The 21,216-nt window shown below is 40.0% G+C and overlaps 1 long non-coding RNA gene across 1 annotated transcript in view; it reads right to left on the bottom strand.

The window, feature by feature from the left end:
* Positions 1 to 21,216, bottom strand: part of LOC109025896 (uncharacterized) — a 193,737-nt gene that overhangs the window by 84,089 nt on the left and 88,432 nt on the right. The window lies entirely within an intron of this gene.

The raw sequence follows: 21,216 nt of genomic DNA, 5'->3' as shown, positions 1-21,216 counted from the left end.
CTAGTTGTTTTCCTCCATAAAAATGAGATCTCAATTAAAACAATGGAGCATAAAATTAAATTTTTGAAGAGTACAGGGATATGTCTACTTTGTTATGTTCTCCGCTGTGGACTGGCACAGTGATGAGCACATGGTGGGCACTTGATAAATATTTATCAGATAAAATAGCATTATGGCTCATAATGATGGCATATCCCAAGGAATTGAACAGTGTCTAAGAGCACTACAAATTGAAACATAAAATAGCATGTTTTACACTTTGTAGTAATAAAACAAAACTAAATGGGTAAGCTTGGTTGAATCAGGAGGATTTTAAGGGCCCTTGCAATCTTGCAGTTTTACAATTCTAGGAAAATGGGGCAGGATTACTTGGGAATCAGAAGGAGGAATATTTGGATTCTGCATGGGTTGTTTGGTAGGCTCCTGTGGAGGTAGATGGAGGTGGCACTGCTGAGCCCCTCTATTAAGGGTTCTATGGGGCACATTCCTCATAGCAGGAATAGAAACCATTACCACTACGGTTGCCAGCTGTGCTGAGGACGGTGCGAGTCCATCCGTGATCAGGGTCTAGCCTCCTGACCTGGCCCCCAGAGTCCCTAAGTCAGCAGCTTCAGGAATCTGCATCTATAATGAGCCCACCAGATCGCCCATTTGCATGCTTCGGGTGAGCGCCCTGGGAACAGCACCGCCGAGATCCCTTAGGGAGACAACAGCAGACATGAGATTTGGGCCTTGGCTTGGCTGCCTCCTGGGTGTGTGTGGTTTGAGATTTGCCATCTGACTTCACTGAGACTCCTCTCTGGCCCTCCATCAATGTGGCTATGACTTCTTCCCTAGGAGTCTTTGCAAGTTTCAATGAGGTAGAGTCCATGAAGAGATGTTGAAATGGAGAAGGTTGCTGAAGTTTCAAGCCTCGGGTTAGGAGTAAGCCTGTGCCTAAGGTTAGTGGATGGCTCTCTGTCCAGCATTAGAGATGAATCTTCTGTTGGTATTAGGGGTATCTTATGGCTAACTAACCTTGGCAGTGACAAGGTCAATCTTAAGCCAAGATTAAAGTGGGCTCTATCTTTGCGGGTTAGTGTCAGGGCTTTGGAGAAAGGCAAGGCGGCTCAGGACTAGGACTGTAGCATCCTTGCACCTGGCGATGCAAGGGGCTGCCCCAGAGCACAGTCAGTAGCATGGGGCTGTAAAGCTGGCCTCGCTGGAGGAGTTAGGGCAGGGGTGAATGATCCCCACAAGAAAGCTTGAAGGATTCCTGCTCTGCTTTGAAAGTCAGGCCAGTGACCTCCAAATTCCCCTCCAATTTTATTCTTGCTCATTTTATGACCCTATAATAAGGTAACCAGCCACAGAGTGAGGCTGTTACTTTATATTATAATTTGCCATAAATACTTCAATGATAACCCCAGTATGTTAAAGAACTCTTAAAGCTTTTTAAAATATAAATACATATTCTGCTGGGAATCACTAGGTTATAAGGTACTTCGTGTTTTTATAGAGTTAAAAGGGAAAAAGATGTTAGATGTTACCCTGATAGAATGTTTTTTTTTTAAAGACTCTTTGAAAAAGCCCGCATAACATTTTCTGCTTCACTCCTGACAGCTCCTGCCCGTCTAGTTGACAATGGGATGTCAGTGGCTCCAGCCCCGAGGCGCACACTTGTTGATTCAGGGCCAAGGGAGGATAGGCATAACAGGTCAGAACGGAGGTGCAGGCAGGCACCAAACCAGAGCTGGGGAGGCGCTGGAAACTGATTCTCCTGAAGATAAAATGAGAGAGGCCCAGAAATGAGCAGCGATTGGGTCCCAGTGACACAACTGGCTATTCAGTTTCTCTACCTCCCCTGTCCTGTGAGAAGCAAGGAGTGGCTCTAGTGTTTTTCAAAGCTGGCCATACAGTAATTCTATAAAATTCAATATTCACTATTCACCTACATCCACAGCCAGAATACCCCTCACCTTGTCTCAGAAATAATCCAGACTATAAATTCAGAAAGGAAGTTGGCTGTGCAAGATGTATCAATATCCTATATGTGCCTGAAGATATATTTAGTAGAGAAAGAAAACTATCTGTGCCTTATGTGTTCTCTGACCTGGACACAACCACTAGAAGTGTAACTCAAGATGTATTTTGTCGATCACTAAATCTGTGGGATGTCTGTGGCTGAAAAGTGAAAGGTAAGTTCCACAATCAAGTATACTTGGCAGAATTCATCAGGATTCTTTGCTACCGAGTTTCTCAGAGCTGTCAGTATGGTGATGTATGGTCTGTCTTTCCAAGGAGGGTAAGAGTGTCCTCCAGCGCCCTTCAGCTGCACATCTCATGGAGCCAGTGTTTATCAGAAGATACATTGGAAAATTCTAACTTAGAGGCTTTGGTTGAAGACAAGTACAAAGAAAAAATATCACTCAAATCCACCAGTATGTGGCAGTGAGTATACAGAAAGCTTTTTACTATATTTAATTAATTCAGCAATTAATCAAGTGAACAAAAGAAAAAGAAAATATAAACTAATAATTTTATTAATTGGCTTGACTTTATTAAGCCCTAACTTTTGTGTAATAATGGAATTTTGTGGTCATTTTGATATATGTGGCGTCATAGAAAAAATTAACATTCTTAGAATGACTTGCCTGTTGACAAAGAAAATAAGATTCATTTACGTGGCAAATTAGGAACAGAGGGGAACATCCTTGACTTCATAAAAAACATCCGCAAAATCCTACAGCTAACATCATACTTAATGATGAGAAACTAAATGTCTCTCACCCCAAATCAGAAATAAAGCAAAGGTGGCCACTCTTCTTCTTCTTTTTTTTTTTCTTTTTCTTTTTTTGAGATGGAGTCTCCCTCTGTCACCCAGGCTGGAGTGTAGTGGCGTGATTTCGGCTCACTGCAACCTCCATCTCCTGGGTTCGAGCTATTCTTCTGCCTCAGCCTACTGAGTAACTGGGACTACAGACATGTGAGGTGGCCACTCTTCTTACCACTTTTATTCCACATTGCCCTGGAAATCCTTGCTAATGCAATAAACAGGTAAAGGAAATAAAAGGCATGCATATTGGATAGAGAAATAAAACTGTCTTTGTTCTCAGATGATAAGATAGTCTGTAGAAAATCCCGAAGAATTAACAACAACAAAAACTCCTGGAACTAGTAAGTGGTGATAATTAGGTTGCAGAATACAAGGTTAACATTTAAAAATCAACTGCTTTATATCATACATATATGTAATATATATTAGCAAAGAATATTGGAATTTGAAATTAAAAACAAAATTTCATTCACATCAGCATCCAAAATATGAAATACTCAAGGCATAAATCTAACAAAATACATATATGCAAGATGCATATTAGGAAAACTGTAAAACTGATGAGAAAAACAAATAAAATCTGTATTAATGGAGAGATATTCCATGTATATAGATAGGAAGACAACATTGTCAAGGCGTCAGTTCTTCCCAACTTGATCTATACATTCAATGAAAGCCTGATTAAAATCCCTGCAAGCTATTCTGTGGATGGGGATAAACTGATTTTAAAGTTCATATGGAAGGCAAAGACCCAAGATAGCAAGTGCAATACTGAAGGACACAAACAAAAGTCAGAGAACTGACACTACCAACGATAATCAAGATAGTGTGATACTGGCAAAAAAAAAAAAAAAAAAAGGAGAGAGAGACAGACAGACAAATCAAGGGAACAGAATAGAGAGCCTAGAAATGAATCCACAGAAATATAGTCAACTGATATTTGACAACGAGCAAAGGCATTCCAATGGAGAAAAGAGAGGCTTTTCAACAAATAGTACTGAAAAAGGTAGACATCAACATGCCAAAAAAAAGACACAGATTTTTCACTGTTCACAAAAATTACCTCAAAATAGATCATAGTCTAAGGCACACAACTGTAGAACTCATAGAAGGTATCACAGGAGAAATTCTCGGAGACTTGGGTTTGGTGAAGACTTTTTAGATACAACACCAAAAGCACTTTCCATGAAAGAAAAAGTTAAATTGAGCACCACTAAAATTAAAAGTTTCTGATTTGTGAAAGACATGGATAAGATAATGAAAACAGAAACTATCGACTGAAGAAAAAACAACATTTGCCAAACAAATATCTGATCAAGGACTGTATCCAAATATACAAAGAACTCTTAAAACTTAACAACAAAACAGCACAATTTAAAAAGCAGAAAAAAAGACTTGAACAGGCACCTCACCAAAGAAGACATACAGATGGCAAATAAGCATATAAAACGATGCTCAGCATCATATGTCAGCAGGAAAACACAAATTAAAACAACCATAAGACACCACTACACACCTATAGGAATGGCCAAAATCCAGAACCCTGACCACACCAAATGCTGGAGAAGATGTGGAGCAGCAGGAACTAATTCATTGCTGGGGAGGAATGCAAATGGACAGCCACTTTGGAAGATAGTTTGTCAGTTTCATCTAAAATTAAACATCTTCATTCCAGCACTTGTCCTTCTTGGTATTTACCCAAGTTAAAAACTCACGTCTAGAGAAAAAGCCTCATATAGGTTTATAGAAGCTCTATTAATAACTGCCCAAACTTAGAAGCCACCAAAGTGTCCTTTGGTAGCTGAAAGGATAAACAAACTCTGATAATACATGCAATAAAATATCATTCAGCGAAAAACAAGAAATGAGCTATGAAGCCACATGAAGACATGGAGGAAACTTAATTCATGGGGTGAAAGAAGCCAATCTTAAAGGGCTTCATACTGTATGATTTCAATTATATGACATCCCGGAAAAGGCAAGGGATTTTCGGGGATGGGGGGGGATGAACAGGCGGAATATAGAGGAATTTTAGGGTACTGATATGAGTCTGTATACCACTGTAATGATGGATACATGTCAATATACATTTCTCCAAAACCCATAGAATGTACAACACAAGGAATAACCCTAAACTATGGACTCTAGTTAATAAGGTATCAATAGTGTCTCATCAGTTGTAACAAATCTATCACACTAATGTAAAATGTTGATAATGGGGAAATGGTGAGTTGAGGGGGTTAGGAAATATATGGTAGCTCTCTGTATTTCCTATTTTTTTCTGTAAACCGAAAACTGCTGTAAAAACAGTGTATTAATTAAAAAATACAAAGAAAAAGGTTACTGGAATTCACTGAGATGTGGCAGTGAGTAAACAACGTTTTATCAATTTAATAAAAGTTTTCTTCAGTACTTTAATCAAAGACAAAAAACCAGAAAAACAGAAAATAAGCCAATAATTAAAGCAATTCAGCAGAATTTACTGAGCCTTAACTTTGGTATAATACAATTTGGGGAGCATTTTGATACATACAGAATCATAGAAGAGAATGGAGGCTCTCAGAACGGCTTGCTTGCCTGCTCACAAAGAGAACAAGATCAACTTACACGATTAAACCTCATGGAAGGCGCTTATCACAGTGTTAGGCACATAGTGCATACTCAGGAAAGCTGACACAGTGCCAGGCAGTTTATGGTCTGCACCAGACAAGCAGAACACGAATGCATGCAATAAAATAGAGAACTAAGAACTCATGGTACACTACAGTAACCAAGGAAAGCCTCATAATGAAACTGGAGTTTGAGCTAATATTAAAGTAAACAAAAAATAAGAAGAAAATATGATAGGCAAATAAAAGGAATGCAGGCAAAAACAAGAAAAAGCAATAGAAAGGTAGGAAGAAAGACGATGTGAACAGAAATGCAGAAGCACGCCCCTTACACCTTGATGAGAAACACTGCATGGATCCTTCTTGCCAAGAAAGTGGTGGTTCCCAGGAACCATCAGCATTAGACTCTTGGTTAAGAGGTGAGCTGGACCCAGCAGATGGAGGGGAAGCAAGCGTGAAGTGCAGACAGAAGAGGATGGCTTCACAGCCCACATCTGGGCCGTCCAAAATGGGAGTGGAAGACGACACAGCACAACTTGTCAGGAGGCAGCTGGGACGTCAGTGGAGGCATTGACCTCTTCAGGATAGCGTTCCCTGAAGTTTCAAACACAGAACTAATGGCAGCCCAGGGTGCCTCTCTGCAAATTTTATGCTGTAGCTTGAAGGACATTTCCTAACTTAAGAACAAAATGAGCAGTGGTACATAAATGTTAAGATATTATCTCAATTTATTTTATTTGGTAGTTTTAAAAAGCTTGAACAGTACTGCTGGTTTCATGGAACCTAATGTTAGCCACTTTTCTTTAACAGCTTTATTGAAATATAATACCATAAAATTCACCTACTTAAAGTGTACAATTCAATGTTTTTTAACTAGATTCAGAGTTGTGCCAATATCATCAAAATAAAGTTGGGCACATTTTGATCACCTGAAACAGAAATCCTGTACCACTAGCAGTCACTTCCCATTCACTCCAACTTCAGCCTGGGCAATCTCTAATCTATTTTCTGTCTCTGTAGATTTGCCTTCTCTGGGCATTTCAAATAAATAGGACCCTATAATATGTGGTCTTTTGTGTCTTGATTCTTTCACAAAGTGTGTTTTCAAGATCCATCTATGTTGTGGCGTGCATCAATCATCACTTCATTCCTTTTTATCGTCAAACAATATTCAACTGTATGGATATATCACCTTTCGTTCACCCCTTCTTCATTTGATGGGCATTTACAGTGTTTCCAATTTTTATCTACTATGAACAATGCTGCTGTAAACATTTGCCTACAAGTGTTTCTGTGATCATATGTTTCATTTCTAGGAGAGAAATTACTGATTAATAAGATTAATCTATATTTAACTTTTGAAGGAACTGCTAAGCTGTTTTCTAAGAGGTTACACCATTTTATATCTCCACCAGCAAGATACATGTTACAATTTTTCCACGTCTTTCACAATTGTAACTTTCTATTTTATTATAGCATCCTAGTAGGTGTGAGGTGGTATTTTATTGTGAATTTGATTTGAATTTCTGTAAGGACTAAATGTGTTGAGCATCTTTTCATGTGCTTATTGGCTATTTACCATATTTTTTACAGAAATGACTATTCAGATAGTCTGTTTTTAATTGAATTGTCCTTTTATTCTTGAGTTGTGTTGTTTTAAATACATATTCTGGATCTAAGGCCCTTATCAGATATATGATTTGCAAATATTTTCTCCTATTTTCTGGATTGCTGTTTCATTTTCTTTATGGTATCATTTGAAATATAAAGCTTTAATTTTGATTAACTGCAGTGTATCTATTATTTTCTTCTGCCATTTGTTTTTGTGGTTATAGCTAAGAAGCTATGGTCTAATCCAAGTCAGAAAGAGTTGCTCCTGTATTTTCTTTTAAGAGTTTTATAGTGTTTGATCTTACCTTCAGGTCCATGATTTTAAGTTTATTTTTGAGTATGGTGTGAGGTAGGATTACAACAGATAACTACAGATATAAGTCCATAGTTTTCTATTTTTGTACTATATTTGTCTAGTTTTGATATCAAGGTAATATTGGGCTCATAAATGAGTTGGGACATAATTCTTCATCTGCTACTTTTCCAAAGAGATTGAGTAAAACTGATGTTAAACCCTCTTTAGATGCTTGATAGACTTCCCTGTAGAATGCTCTGGTTCTGGAAATTATTTTTAAGGAGTTTTTAAAGTATAAATTCAATTTATTTGATGCTTGGTTGCAATATTGATTATCTATTTCATCTTGATGGATTTTTGATAGTTTGATTTCTGAGGGATGGGTTTATTTCTTCTAAATTATTAAATTTATGGGAATAAAGATACTCATATTTTGTCATCTGTTATTTTTAATGGCTGTAATGTCTGAAGTGACATCCCCATCTCAGTTTTTATATTGGTGACTTGTCACATTTATTGTAAGTTTATCAACTTACTGGTTTTTTTTGGAAGAACCAGTGTTTGGTTTCATTGATTTTCCCTTGTGTTTTATATTTTCAACTTGGTTCATTTTTGCTACTATCTTTATTATTCATTCCTTCCCATTGCTTCCAGTTTAGTTTGGAACTTATTAATTTGAGTATTTTCTTTTTTTCTAATGAAACCATTTAGTGCTATGAATTTCCTTCTCAGCATGCTTTTGATCTATTATGTTTTACTTTTCGTCCGGGCTGCCTGCACTGGTGGCTCTGGGTGGGTAGGGTAGTCTTGGGCCCAGCAGGGGATAAGACAACTTTCCCTGAAGATGACTTTTTTTCCTGCAGTCCTAATAATTGATCTATTTTTACCTTGGTAAAACTTGCCTGATTTGGTCAGAGGAACACTGTTACATTTGGAGGGAAAATCATCCCACTTGATTGCTAGATTGAGGGTCATAAAATACTGGCTCTGTGTGGCCTTCAACTATTAGGAGTGGTGACAAGAAAACTTGTAGCTATACAGTTTCTCCCAGACCAGTGCACCTGCTTCTCCTGAGCTTTCAGAATTCTCCTTTGGTTGTGTCTTGTACCTTTCCAAGGGCTTATAGTCTAGCAGGGAGAGGAGGGCAAAAAGTGTCTATGGCATGTTGTCCAGATTAAAAAGTATGCAGTTCCTTTTCTACAATTTTCTTTGCCTGGCTTTGGTATCAGGGTATTACTGGACTCAAATAATGAGTTGAGAAGTGCCTCCTACTCTTCTTTTTGGGGGGAAGATTTTGTGAAGATTAGTGGTAATTCTTTGAATGGTAGATATCATAAGTGAAGTCATTTGGGTTTGAACTTCTCTCTGGGATTCAATTTCTTCTAATGAATCTATTTACCATTTCTAATAGTTTGTATATTTCTAGGATTTTTCTCCATTTCATCTAAGTTATCTAAATTGTTGGCATACAGTTTGTCATAGTATAACTTTATAATACTTTGCACTTTCATGATATTGGTAGTAATGCCCCCTCTTTTACTCCTGATTTTAGTAATTTGAGTCCTTTTTTTTTTAACTAAGCTAGTTAAAGGTTTGTCAGTGTTGCTGATCTTTAATGAACTTTTCATTTCATTGAATTTCTCTCATTTTTCAACTTTCTAATTAATTTCTATTTCACTCTTTATTATTTCCTTTTGTCTGCTTTATTTTGGTTTATTTTATTTTATTTTCTAGTTTGCTAACATGAAATAAATGTTAGCTAAATGATTTAAAATATTTCTTCCTTTTTAATGTAGGCATTTATAGGTATAATTTTCCCTCAAAACACTATTTTAGGTGTATCCCATAAGTTTTGGTAAGTTGTGTTTTTCTTTTTATTTATCTTAGAGTATTTTTTATGTTCTCTGTAATTTCTTAATCAATGCACTGGTCATTTTAAAAAGTGCTACTTAATTTCCACTGATTTCTGAATTTCTCAAGTTCTTTTCTGTTATTTCTAATTTAATTCTGTTGTGATGAGAGAACATACTTTGTATCTACTGAGGATTGTTTTATTATATATCATATTGCCTATCCTGGACAATGTTCATGTGTGCTTGAGAAGGATGTGTATTCTGCTGTTGTTGGTTGGAGTGCTCTATAAATGTCCCTTAGGTCCTGTTGGGTTTACAGTGTTGCACACATCTTCTGCGTCCTTGCTGACCTGCCTAGTCGTTCTAATGATTAATGTCCGATGCTGAAGTCATCAAGTATTAATGTTAACTTGTCTATTCTTCCCTTTAATTCTGTCAGTACTGGGGGGGACTCTGTTGTTGGATGTGTATATATTTATAAATGTCACGTCTTCCTGATATGTTTACAATTATAAATTGTCTTTATACCTAGTAATATTTGTTATTTATTTATTTACTTACTTATTTTTGAGATGGAGTTTCGCTCTTGTCACCCAAGCTGGAGTGCAATGGTACAATCTCTGCGCACTGCAACCTCCACCTCCCGGGTTCAAGCGATTCTCCTGCCTCAGCCTCCCAAGTAACTGGGATTACAGGTGTGTGCCACCATGCCCAGCTAATTTTTGTACTTTTTAGTAGAGACGGGGTTTCGCCATGTTGGCCAGGTTGGTCCCAAACTCCCAACCTCAGATGATCCACCCACCTCAGCCTACCAAAGTGCTGGGATTACAGGTGTGAGCTACTGAACCTGGCCTATTGTCTTAAAGTTTCTTTTCCCCTGATATTTCTATAGCCACTCCAGCTCTCTTATAAGTGCTATTTTCACGGCATATATTTTCCACTCTTTTGCTTTCACCCTATTTGTGCCTTTTAATCTAAAGTGTATCATCTGCTGAAGACAGCATAGTTGGATCTTTATTCAGTTTAAAATTATGCTTTTTTATGGGATTGCTTAAATCACTTATATTGGATACTATTACCCATCTGATTATATTGACATCTGCCATTTTGCTTTTAGTTTTCTATGTCTCATGTTTTTTCTCATTCCTCTGTTCTTTATTTACTGCCTTCTTTCACATGAAGTGAATCTTTTCCAGTGTAAGATTTCAGTGTTTAATGAATTTTTATTTTATAATTGTTCGTAATCTTTTTATTCATTGAACTAATGCTTACAAGATACATCTTAACTTATCAGAACCCACCTCCAATTTACATTAATTTAATTTCGGCAATATTTTATGTCTTTTGAAGGAAGCTGAGGAAAGAAAGCACACAAACACACACACACACACACACACACACATAGATAGACAGATAATGAGGGAGAATTTGTAGTAGTCTATTTCCTAGCTTGGGTCTGCATCATCATCTGCTGTCTCCCTTACTGCAGTGCAGCTTTGGCCCCATCCCTTTCCTCCTGAGCTATTATTTTCCAATACATTGCATTTCCATATGATATAGGCACACAATACTATTATACACGTAATGCTTTTTTTTTTTTTTGAGATGGGGTCTCATGCTGTCGCCCAGGCTGGAGTGCAGTGGCACAATCTCGGCTCACTGCAACCTCTGCCTCCTGGGTTCAAGCGATTCTCCTGCCTCAGCCTGCTGAGTAGCTGGGATTACAGGAACCTGCCACCATGCCTGGCTAATTTTTTATATTTTCAGTAGAGACAGGGTTTCACTATTTTGGCCAGGCTGGTCTCAAACTCCTGGCCTCATGATCCGCCCACCTTGGCCTCCCACAGCGTTGGGATTACAGGCTTGAGCCATCGCACCCAGCCCTCACAATGCTTTTAAAAATTTTTAAAAAGATGTTAAGAAAAAAGTAGAAGAAATATATCATTGTACTATTCTCTACAATTTTCTATGTAATTATCTTTAATGAAACTATTTATTTTTTGCATGGATTCAAATTACTCTCACATGTCACTCACTTTAAGCCTGAAGAACTTCCTCTGTATTTCTTGTAAGGCAAGTCTGCTAGCAATACATTCTCCCAGATTTTGTTTATCTGGTGTATTAATACCACAGACCGAAGGCTTAAACAACAGTGTTTATTTTTTCACAGTTGTGGATGCTGGAAGTTCAAGATCAAAGTCTGACATGGTCAGTTTCTAGTGAGGGCTTTCTTCCTGGTTGGCAGATGGCTGTCTTCTCAATGCGCCCTCACACGACACACCCACACACATCCACAGAGAGAGAACAAGAGAGAAAGAGAAAGAGAGAGGGAAAGAGAGAGAGAGAATGCAAGTGCACACTTTGTCCTCTTCTTGTACAGACGTGAATCCTATTGAATAAGGGCCCTCATTTAATCTTAATTACCACCACAAAGGTCCCATTTCCAAATACAGTCACATTGCAGGATGGGGCTTCAATCTATGACTTTGTTTTAGCTTCATTTTAAAGTAGTTTGATGGATATAAGAGCCCTGATTGAGTTTTTTACCCCCTTTCCTTTTGGCACTTTGAATATGTCATCTTACTGATTTTTGGCCTCCATTTTGTCTGATTTGGAGTTGACCATTAATCTTATTGGAATTATCTTGTTCATTTTCTCTTGCTGCTTTCAAGATTTCTTTTTGAATATAATGTGTCTAAGTGTGGATCTCTTTGTGAAGAGCTTCTTGGGTTTGTTGAAGAATGTTTTGCATTGAATTTGGTATGTTGATGGCAATTATTTCTTTGAACATTTAAAATTCTCCTTTATTTCATCTTTTTCTGGTACTCTATTATTTTTATATTGGTGTGTTTAATAATGTCTAATATTTCTGTAAGTGTCCATTTTTTAAATTCTTTTCTTCTCTGTTGTATAATATTTATAGTTTAGATTTTTAAGTGTTTTGCTTGTTTCTTCTGCCAGCTCAAACCTATTGTTGAGCCTCTGTAGTAAAATTTGTATTTGGGCTATTATTATATTTTTCAACTCCAGAATTTCCATTTTGGTCTATTATAATTTATATCTCTTTATTGATCTTCTTTATCTAATGAGACATTGTCATCATAACTTTAAGGATAATTTTCTTTAATTCTTTGAATATATTTATGATAGCTACTTTGATGTCTTTGCCTGATAAGACCAACATCTGGGCCTCCTGAAAGGTAGAGCCTACTGGCAGCTTTTTTCCTTCTTGTGTATGACTGAGTTTTCTTCTTTGTATGTCTGGTAATTTTTTGTTGAAAACTTCTAAAGGAAAATACATTGTAGTAACTCTAGATACTGATCCCCTCTTCCAAGCTTATTGATGTTGTTTGCTGCTTTATATGTTAATTATTTGGCTGTGGTGGTTCAGAAAAGCTATTTCCCTTCAAGTGTGCTGTGTGTGATGTCATGCTCAAATTTCTCTTCTTTTTATCTCAAGCCTATCTTCCTAGGGCCTGTCACATGATCAACACTGTTTAGTTGCCAGCCTCTGATTGGTTCAAGGTTGTGCTTAAGCCCTCTGAGCTAGTAAGTGCCCCCTCCCTTTTATCATAACATCTGTATGTGGCTTGGAGACTTCTAAAAGAAGACTGTTAGAGAAGTTTGTGTTTCCTTCATATTCAACTAAGGACTTTTATCTCAAAAGTTGTCTCTCCAGTCACTCCTCAAATGGAAGATCCTTTACTATGCACAGACTTCCTGACCACCAGCGATGACTGGAAATTCTTTTAGCTCTCTTTAGTCTCTCTCTTTTCCTGAGCTCCCTAATAAACTTCTGGCTAGTCTCTTTGTATTGCTATTACATCAAGCTGTTAGACTTCACTAATTACTAGCTGACTTCAACTATACTTGGGATAAAATTTACTCAATACTCTGATCCACTTGAAGTCCAGCCCCTTGACAGCAGCAGGGTGTTAACGGACATTGAGCTTGTTCTGACCTTCCTTTGAGTAGAACCTCTGCTGTATGGAGCTGAAGTGTGAAGCTGGGGGGTGGGGGTGGTGCTTGCTCTCCATGACTACCCCATGTGTTTTTTTATGAATCAGCCACTATGGAGTGTGGTGCTGGACAGGTGAAAACTGGTGCCTCTTCTGAGCACTATCCATTATAAATCTTCTGTATCTCAGAATGAAGGAGAATAGAATCTAGTGGTTTTCCAGATTGTAAGCCTACCTATAATAGCTTTATCTCAGAAAGCTGGACGCGAGGAGAGTGGCTCTTTATTTTAACCAATCCTACTAAAGAAGCTCCCTCATAATACAAAGACATATGGGAAAAGGAGACTGAATTTTTCACCAGTTGCCCTGCCAATCTTACTTACTTAATGGAAGTTGGGAGTGGGGAAATGTGCATTGCCACTGACTGCTACCATGCACTCAACATAGATCTTCTGTAGCAGGGAGCTGTGCAAAATGTGATTTGCTGGTGTTCACTGGCTTCTAGAAAGTTAGGGGGAATGGGAACTATGACTTTACTGACAAGACCACTGTGACAACTCAGCCACAAGGCAGAAATGTGGGGGAGGAGGTGGGGGCGGTCTCTAGAACAAAGGCCCAGCCTTCTGCTGAGAAATTCCATAGATTTTGTTCTCAATTTGCTTTAAGCCCTTTGATCAATCTCCACGGACTTTGAATGATTGTTAATTTTCATAAGCTTAGCGGGTGTCTCTCTGGGGGAGAGCTTTCCCAGGGCTCTTTGCAGCACCATTCTGGAAGTCCTACCTTCATGCCATTAGTTTTTGAGCACTGACTGCTCCATCCTACAAAATTGGAGAAAATAATATTTTATCTCCATATGTTGTTATTGTGACTGTTATATTAAATTATTTTTCACAATCACCTCCTCCCCTCACTGAACTATTATACCAATATACTGCTTTATAGCACCAAATTTACTTTAGCAAAAATCATTGTCAGTAAGTAGAAATGGCAATTTCAGGTGACTTTGATCTTTGGCAAGGCTATAATTGGTCCACATGATACAATCAACAGACTGGATCATTATTTTACAACAAATTTTATTCATTTTCCCCTCTCTTCAATTTAATTACCCTAAAGCTTTTGATGGAAAGCACATTAGTATTCCAAGAATGATAATATAAAAATGTCCTAGTTACTGGAGAAGCTGTTAAAAAAGAAATGTGGAACAGAAGCATGGCAGGCAGCATTGAGATGACAGTTTGGGAGGATGACAAAGCTCAGATGAGAATTAAGAACTTGCCTACTCTCTCAGCCTGGTCCATCTTACTCTGAGACCTGAAAGGTCGTTCCTATCCCCGTGTCTCATTACACCTTTGGGGGATGCAAGCAAAGCTTTGTGCAATAAAGGGGTTCAGTGAGATCAGCATGTATGTTTAACTTTTTCCTCTGAGTCAAAAAAGCGAAGTATCACATAATAGAGGCATGGGGGTGGCAGAAACAATAGATTATTGCAGTCACAGGATCTGAAAAATAAACGGAGACATGATGGCCATCTAGCACATTCAATTTCTAACTTTTTTAAAAATCAGAAGTAACTTTTTAAAGAGAAAAACATAGAGGGATCCCCAGTGTATAAGTGTTGCTGCTCTGGTAGCCATGATGTTGGGGCAGATTCTGCCACCCTGATTTGCCTGTGCCTCCAGAGGTGCCTAAGACAGTACTACTAATTTCTGGGCTGTTTAGAACTCATGTGAAAGCCTGATCAGAACCAATCCAACTCATGTGAAAGCCTGATCAGCACCAATCTTTCATTCTGGGAGTATGAAATTATATAGTGTGAGGAGGCAGCAAAAGTGAAAAGATATCAACCCTGTGTCCATCCATTCTAAAGCCATTATTGAATCTTGCCTGGGGAGTCAGCTCCTGTCCTGGCCAAACCCTATGTTTGGGCTTTTAGGTCATACCATAAGCAATTACAAAGACCTCCCCTAGGCTATTTTATATAAATGCATATGAATTAGAAACTGATCCTTTTGCTAGCATTCACATGGGTTTCAGTCAGCAATGTACCTCCTCTCCCAATACTTGCAAATCTGATTAGTGCCTAGAAAGAATGAGGTACATTAAAAAATGAAAGTAACACTGAGGGAGAGAAGGGTCTCTTGGCTGAATCCTTTACCTCTGAGTCACTGAGAGGAGCTCCCTTTGCAAAGGCAGCACACCATGATTTCTCTACATCTTCCCTGCCCTCCTTTTGAGATGCAATTTATGTCCTGCGAAGAGATCCACTGAGGCTGGGGAACTGACCTTGCAGCAGACGTTAGACAGTGGCTCACTGGAACAGCAAGCTGGATGAAGGGGCTGCCAAGAAGATCTGCAGCTACTGAACTACTATATGGGGCCAAGTCACCTGGTGGGACCCTCCATGAGCACTATTTTGGCGGGAGAATGATCCAAAAGTCCATGCAGCAATAGCTGGCATCATCAGAGTTTATCGGGGCACAATAGGAACAGGAAGACAAGGCACATCACCTAGAGACCAGCAGACACCAGCTGAAGCCCAGAAGGAGACTGTGGATTTCTTCCCTGCCATTCCCCACACTGCCTTAAAGATCCAGAAGCTGCTCAGCTTCATAAAACTGGACGCCTTCTTAGGGAAACATTCAAGAAAGCCTGGGAGACTAAACATTTCTATTTAAAGAAAAATTAAACACAGGGACTGCATAAATTAATATGTTGCAGTCAACTGTAAATGGTGAAGGAGTAAGAGCAAATATTCAACACACACACACACGTGCACACACACGCACACACATACATGTACACATACGCACGCATGTTCTCATATACATTTTAACCAGCAGGGGGAGGATGGAGCTTTGGCCAGTAGAGGAGATGTCCATCTTCAGAACTGCCTATAGCTAGTCTGACAGAGGGGTCAGGCCAGAGGCCGCCTGAAGCTCATGGAAGCTGGGCGGTATGGGCCAGGTAGAAAAGGCTTTTTCAAAGGGAGGTTTCCTCGATGAGGAAGCCAACCAGGTGGAGGATGCAGTCACCCTGATTCAGAGCCTTTGTAGGTGGGAAGGCCATGGAACACATCTGAAGGGACTTGAGGCTTCAAAGAAACAGTCATCCAAAACTTCTGCCCTTTTCCTTCTTGCTCCATGGCTAATCTCTATGTTATAGATTAATAGTCTGAGTAAGTCTCAGTCTTTAAATGTCTCTCAGTAATTTCTGAAATTTCTTGGCTATGAGCACTGCAAATATTCCTTCTGCTCTATCCTCTCTTTCTTCTTGTTCTCTCATTCCTATTAAGTATAGGCATGCCTTTTGAAATTGTCCCAGGACATTCTGTTCTGTGTTTTTCATCCTCCCTCCTTGTGTTTTGGTTTGAGAAGTTTCTCTTGAGCTACCTTCAAGTTCAGTGACTCCTCCTTGGCTGCATAAAGTCTCCTCAATGAGCCCATCAAAGACATTTTTCATTTTCACTACAATGATTTTTATTTCTACCATTTCCTTTGGATTCCATTTCTTTCATTTCTCTCTCTGTTAGCGTCACCCATCTGGTCTTGCACATTGTGCACATTATTTTATTAGAGTCCTTACCATAGTTGTCATAGTTATTTTAGATTCCCTGTCTGATAATCCTACCAGCTGTGTCCTACATGAGACTGGGTCTAATGATAGCTTTGTCTCTTCAGACTGTGTTTTCTCTTGCCTTTTAGCCCTCCTTGCAATTTTATGTCAAAAGCTGGACATGATATATTAGGTTACAGGAACTGAGGTTAAAGGCCTTTTGTGTGAGAACTTATGTGAATCCAGCTGAAGTTGGGCATGTCTAATGTGGGCTGTTTGTAGGTGCCAAGGCTGCAGATTCCTTCGGTGTCTTGGTTTACATCTCTTCTTGGCTCGGGGGCTTCCTTTTGCACTGCTCCTCAGAGAGATTGTGTTTTGACTCTTTCAGCCACAGGTCGGTCTTTATACTGGAAGCTTGTTTTTGTGGTGGTGAGGTGCAGGGCCTTCCTCATGCTGTGGTCTTCACAAAAGTCTCGGTTCCTCCATTTCCTATCCATGTCCTTGAATTCATGTTCCCTATTGACCGCATTCTTTAATGTTTTCCTTTAGGCGAGACAGAAAAGCTGGAGGGGTCTGGGGAAAGGCAGTATTCCCCAACCCCTTGCTGAGGTGAGGTTACTGTGTTGCCCTCTGGGGATGTCCTGCCCCTGGAGAGTGGGCTTCTGTTAGGGAGAAGGGTCTGGGAGGGTCATACCAGGGCCATTCCTCTCCTGCCCCTGCCAAGGCCATCAGGGCATCTTTCTGGGAGCCTCACCATGAGAAACTTGGTGGGGGTAACTGGAAGGAAAGCCTGTGAAATGTCCCCCCCAACCAATGACAGTGGGGAAGGGACCCTTCAGAATTTTCTCATTATCATGCTAATCTGTACTTGGCCTCCAGCAATTTATCAAACATTACAGGTAGATAAATGTTTCCATCAAGTTATGGCTCCAGTGACTTCTGGTCGTGGTGCAGAAGCTCAGGTGTGATATCTCTCTAGATGTGTCTGACCCCACAGATTTCAGGGTGAAGATGTGCCCTGGACCTCAGGCCTCTCCTGGGCCCCAGAAAGTTGCTGATTTTCACCTTGTCTAACCTTTTCCTGTCGTAAGGACTAACGTAATGGCTTCCAAGCTTTTTTCTTGTTGGAGCTGTGACGAGAAGTTTAGTCACAACCATTTTAAGCAAATGCACTCATCCTGGTGGGCTGAGGAAGACACCTCCTGGAGGGGTCTGCTGAAATGAGGCTAATTTACTGTTTCCACTTTTTCTTCAAAAATGGGGAAAATCTCAACAGGGCCATTGCAGCTGACTTGACAGAACAGTCACACTAGAAGTAAGGCTGAGCTGCCCATCTCTATTATTCCAACATTAATTAGGAAGGAAACAGAACACCAGTAGGAATTTGCCTAAAGCAATTGATTAATTGTCTCAAGATTTCCAAGGCCGTTACAAAAAGTGGAAAATCCCAGGTTTTGAATCCAGACAGACTTGAATTATTAACAATAGCTCTTCCCTTCACTGGTTGAGTTCCCACCAGAAGCCAGTTTCTTTATTTTTAAATAGAGGGGAACAGTCTGTATCTTCTAGTTTGTTCGAGGATTAAATGGGAGCGTCTATTTAAAGCCACTGCACAGTGACTGCCACTCAGAAAGGGCTTGGTGACCTGAGGCCGTCAGCACTGCCTGTGTCTTTCCTTGGCCCCTGCAGCCTTGCGGTCCTGGCCATCACTCTCTGTGGAGTGGGACAGGGCACCCAGCCTCACTTTGCTGATGCCCTCGGCTGCCCTCTCTGCAGGCACACGTCTGTGCCACAGAAACTGGCACACTGCGGGTCAGTCTCGAGTGCATGAGGGTGTTTTACTTCCTAATTAGCAAAGGCACAGCTCTTGTTAAATTGCTGGCAGATCGAATGTCTCATTACCTTTTATCCATTACTGGCTTCTAATTATTCTGAATTGTTTCTTAATTAGAGTCTGTCCGGTGGAAAATAGATGTGAACAGAGTGAGACGCAGGGCAGACCTCTGGGGTGAAACGGACAGTGGAGGGTCCCTCAGAGACAGTCTTTGTCATCAGTGGGGATGCTTCATTGGGAGGTTCTGTTTCCCTGCCAGAACCCGCCCAGGCCCACTTCTCCAGCCCCTGAGGAAGTGCCACTCTCCATGGCTCCCAGGGAGGACAAGCCATGGCCTATTGGGAGAAATTCTTAGCAGACTTCCAGTCCCGGCAGGAGGCCTCCCTGGCGCAGGGGTGAGTAGAGCCTGTGACAGTGGTGTCTCCTTACCCGGGGTCTCCTCACCCGGGGTCTCCTCCAGGGTTCCTCTCCCAATCCTTCTGCAAGTGAAAGCCTCATGCCCCGCCCTCCCCCCCACCAACCCCATAGAGCATGACTCCAGGAAGGAGTGTGACTCTTAGTCCCTACCTTCAGTTTGTATTAAAGATCCTATTCTTACCAGGGGACTCAAGATGTTTCTTATTACATCTCATTGCTAATTGTCAATAAGAGGTTATTTCCCTATCACTTCAACAGTATGCATCACAAAAGTTTAGAGTCATTATCTTTACTCCAGAGAATTTAATCTTAGAAAATAGTTACAAATCCAGACAAATTTTAAGCTCGAAGAGAGTGTTATGGGTTGAATCGTGTCTCTCCAAAATTCATATATTGATGTCCCCAGTACCTCAGGATGTGACTTTATTTAGTGATAGGACCTTTACAAAGATAACCAAGTAAAAATTAGACCATTAGGATGGGCCCTAAACCATTATGACTGCTGTCCTTACAAAAATGGGGAATTTGGGCCTGGGCGGTGGCTCATGCCTGTAATCCCAGCACTCTGGGAGGCGGAGGTGGGCGGATCACGAAGTCAGGAGATTGAGACCATCCTGGCCAACATGTTGAAAAATACAAAAATTAGCTGGGCGTGGTGGTGCATGCCTGTAATCCCAGCTACTCGGGAGGCTGAGGCAGGAGAATTGCTTCAACCAGGGAGTCGGAGGTTGCACTGAGCCGAGATCATGCCACTGCACTCCAATCTGGCGACACAACGAGACTCCGTCTCAAAAAAAAAGGCGGGGTTGGGGGGGGGGAATTTGGACACACAGACACCCAGAGAAGGTGAAATGAAGAAATGCAGAAAGAAGACAGCCATGCACAGAGAAGGAGAAAGGCCTAGGGCACACCCTCCCAGCCCTTAGAAGGAAGCAATCCCGCTAACACCTTGATTTTGTTCTTCTAGCCTCCAGAACTGTAAGATAATGCATTTCTGTTGTTTAAGCCGCCCAGTCTGTGGCACTTTTTGACTGAAGCCCTTGACAACTAATACAGACAGACATAGCAGCACAGTTCAGACCTAAATGTACCGTGTTAGGAAATGATTCAGTAAATGTGGAATATGCATTTAATGCTGTGTCACCCAGCAATTAAAATGTATGTTTACAAAGAGGCATCAATAACATGGAAAAAATGACAAGTGAAATCAAGCTAAAGTTTATAGGCAGAATGGTCACAATACATACACCAGACAAAAAACCTGCCCAGGAAGGTCACTGGGGGAAATGTTCAATCACACTAGTAATCAAGGATTGCAATTTTAAACAACAGTGAAATACATCTGCCAAATTGGAATTTCAAATCAAACTATTTAATTCTGAGTAGGTCCATGAGACGGCTTCTCTCATAGGCTGCTGGAGGGAGTAGGAGTTGGTATAATGTTTCTGGGAAAGAACTTGGCTGAAAATGGAAGAACTTTAACAGTTTTTGTACTTTATAGGCCAATATTTTGGAATTTGTACTAAGGAAATAATCACAGTTTGGAAGAAAGGTTAAAATATAAGGATTTTTTGTACTCATGATAGGAAAACAAACAGATGTAACAAAGTGCCCCAGGATGGAAGCTATGATGCAACTACACAGATCCCGTGAAATCACGTGTCATCAAACAACCGCAACATAATGAAAACACATTACTGGTTTTATGAAATTTAAAAAAAGAAGGTATTTATAAAGAAATGAACCACTGTAATCCCAGCACTTAGGGAGGCCGAGGTGGGTGGATCACGAGGTTAGGAAATCAAGACCATCCTGGCTAACATGGTGAAACCCTGTCTCTACTAAAAATACAAAAAATTAGCTGGATGTGGTGGCGGGCGCCTGTAGTCCCAGCTACTCGGGAGGCTGAGGCAGGAGAATTGGCGTGAACCCGGGAGGTGCAGCTTGCAGTGAACCCAGATCACGCCACTGCACTCCAGCCTGGGCGACAGAGCGAGATTCCATCTCAAAAAAAAAAAAAAAGAAATGAACCAAGATTTTATACAAACTATCTTTACAGGAATGTTTGTAGTTTTAAGTTATTATATTCTTATCCTACCTATAATTTTAAATTAAAACACATATTACTTTATAAAATTAATAATAATCGTGAAAAGTAAGGACTGAAAAGCATCATTAGGAAGATGTGATTGTGTGTGTGCGGGGGGGTAGTAGATGAGGAGTTTTCCAAAATTACTAAAATCAGTCATGTTGTTAGATGTGTTT

The sequence above is a fragment of the Gorilla gorilla genome, chromosome 11 (genome assembly GCF_029281585.2).
Source record: "Gorilla gorilla gorilla isolate KB3781 chromosome 11, NHGRI_mGorGor1-v2.1_pri, whole genome shotgun sequence".
NCBI lineage: Eukaryota > Metazoa > Chordata > Mammalia > Primates > Hominidae > Gorilla > Gorilla gorilla.
The sequence above is the reverse complement of the archived record's forward strand: the minus strand, read 5'-3'. Positions and strand labels throughout refer to the sequence as shown.